The 2,837-nt window shown below is 41.0% G+C and overlaps 1 protein-coding gene across 1 annotated transcript in view; it reads left to right on the forward strand.

Annotated features, from left to right (window-relative positions):
- Nucleotides 1-2,837, forward strand: part of LOC108628420 (patj homolog) — an 18,065-nt gene that overhangs the window by 1,298 nt on the left and 13,930 nt on the right. The window lies entirely within an intron of this gene.

A 2,837-nucleotide genomic window follows, 5' to 3' on the forward strand; every position in this document is an offset into this window, starting at 1 on the left:
ACTTAATCATGGATCAGTATAGCACAGCTGCGATGCTATCAGAATTTTATCGTTCGACTAATATCTGGTATTTTTCTGCTAGAATTTAATGAAATCGATCGACGTAACGTGCCGGTTAAATACACGCGACGTTTGAATTTGTCGTGCTAGGGAATTTAATTAGCACCGGGACGAGAGCACTTTGATCAAAAATTTGCTGAACGAAAAATATTGTAAAGTGGACCGAGCAAATATTTGCGAGACCGATTGATTCTACCAGGTCGAACGCCAAAGTACGTTTTCAATTTGCGTGGGTGAAAACTCGGTGAACTGTTTCCAAAAAATGCATTACAACGTTTCGTTTTGTTTCGTTGTGTTAGAAATCTGGAAAAACACTCTCCCAAGAAAATAGTGATAAATTTTGTTGCGACTTCGTAACTTTTGAGGCGATACACTTTTTCACTAGGACGGGGAAGAAACGGGGTGTCTGTTACAGGGGATAACGTAGACGTGAATTATGCTTGTTCGCAGAGACACGGCGCGCGCGGTGCCGCTCAATACGCCGCCGCCGCCGCCGTTCGTCGTCGTTGCGCCAGGAGGGAGTGATCCATCATCGTTCATAATTCAATACGACAACATAATGTTCCGCTTATAGCGATATCAAACCATGAACCGTCTGTCCTTAATCCTTTCCAAAGAGACACACCTTAACCTTCTGACGCCGCTTCCCCGATAAATCCTGCCACGTGTTTCCTTTCATCATTTTTCAAAACGATATTACCTTCACTGATTCATTTACGAATAGCAGTGTGACATTTTTATCCGCGATACACGGATCAATTTCATTTAAAGCGACGTATTCTATTAATTTATCGTTTATTAACACTAGATTGCCCAAGGAAGTCATTTTGACTGGTTTTGGGCAAATGTACAAATAGNAAATAATATAAAAAATATTAAAAATTAATTTTAGACAAATTTCTTTACACATTATTCTTTCACAATGCAGTCATTTTTACTGCTTTTGGGTAATATAGGTATATACTAAGTTTCAGTCTTTCTAGTGTTAAACTCACAAGCACGCCATACATGATCCTCCTTTAACACCATATCGCGCATATATTTCCGTTCACACACACACATTCCATGTATGTCCAACCTAACAATCCTTCTGGACATACATGATCTTTCTAAACGACATTACTCAAGATATAATACTGCGTATTAAAGTTATAAAATATAATGTAGCATATAACATATATCCTTATTTTTCTAAGTTTGGTTTCTGTATTCCTCTTCTTATCTTTACTTCGCTAAGTGCTTTAGTTAACATATCCACCTCCATTTCTTCTGACGTGTACTAACTTTGTGTTTTTGTTTTTAACTTTGTCCTTAATAAAGTGGTACTTTCCGTTAATGTGTTTTGTTCTACTAGTAATTTTGTCCTTATTAATTCAATCGATAACTGCCTTGCTGTCTGTTTTTAGATCTATTGGCGGTCTTACAGTTTTTATTAAAATTATTGCATGAAAATCGGAGATTCCCTTATTAATGTTAGTTTAATTAAAAACCCAGGGAAAATACGTATTTCCACGAGAGTGGACGTCATTAATGAATGCACACCTGGATGAACAGATGATCGCTGGCAATGTTCCAAAAAACAGTTTGGAAATCACCTGACGGGGTTGGCCTGTCTTGTCACGTTGGTTTTTGCGTTTGAGCTTCGGTCCTCGTGACAGATTGCGACCGAACGAGTGACAGACGAGGCGCACCGGAATCTCTGTTATCTGAAGCCTCCGCTGTCCAAACATTCGTTATCTAAACGCCTCGGTTCTTTTTCATTTTCCGCCACGTTACAATTTCATCCTACTGATTCGAACCGTACCGAACGTATTTGCATTTTCCACTTCGTTTAGAATCTTGTAACTCGTTCACCGTCCCTCGATTCTATTTATTATGATAATCTACCTTGGAAACTCCGTTTAGGATGAATAATTAATGAACACGGTTTCGCGCATTCCTAAAACGTCCCCTCCCCCCGTCCACCAATTGGCTTTTAAACGTGCCGCGTTTTAACGAACGAGATGATCACAATCAATTTGCATCAGCGGCCGTGGAGGAACGATATGTAAATGCGGAAGGTTCGACTATCTCAATTAGCCCGGCTAATGGAATTTAATACTCGCGGGCGACGCATTATGGCGGATCGGTTCGACGGAATTCCGTTTTAATAGAAAACCCGGATCTTCGTCCGCGAGATATTAAACCGTCCTGATCACGACACCACCTACGGATTCTTCGCGTTCCGCGAAATCGTCGCAATAACGTCGGGTCCGTCGACGTTCGACGAACCATTTTATTTTTCATTTCGCTGTCCGTTGGACTGTGTTTGGTCGCCGCGGAAAAATGTCCTGTCTTATCGCGCGGAACGACGGACGAGGGAAAAGCGACGACGCGACCGTCTTTGGTCGTCACTGATGAATTATGAATGCCAGGAATATTGCCAGGCAGGTTTTCCACGACTATCAAGGGTGCTTTCAACGTTGCGAAGAGAGAAGACTTGGTCCCCGACGTGACACCGCGGTCAACGTTCAACGATGGTAGTTCAGGGACTCTTGATATAATTTGAACTCTTATCAGAACTGTCTCAGCTCCATCATTTTTTATCCCTGTCCTCACCTCGTCAACCTTGACATTCCTGTCCTTAAAAACCTTAATCTCCACGTTTTAAACCTGGGATCTCTACAGGGTGTTTGCGAAATACAAGGGGATGATTCCTCATATAAAATTTAATCGAAAATAAGGAATATAGTTTTTCATACGGGGCGTCATTTTCGAGAAAATCGAGTTTGAAAATT

This window comes from Ceratina calcarata, unplaced genomic scaffold (assembly GCF_001652005.2).
Source record: "Ceratina calcarata isolate Rehan_Ccalc_2016 unplaced genomic scaffold, ASM165200v1 scaffold524.2, whole genome shotgun sequence".
In the NCBI taxonomy this organism is placed as follows: domain Eukaryota; kingdom Metazoa; phylum Arthropoda; class Insecta; order Hymenoptera; family Apidae; genus Ceratina; species Ceratina calcarata.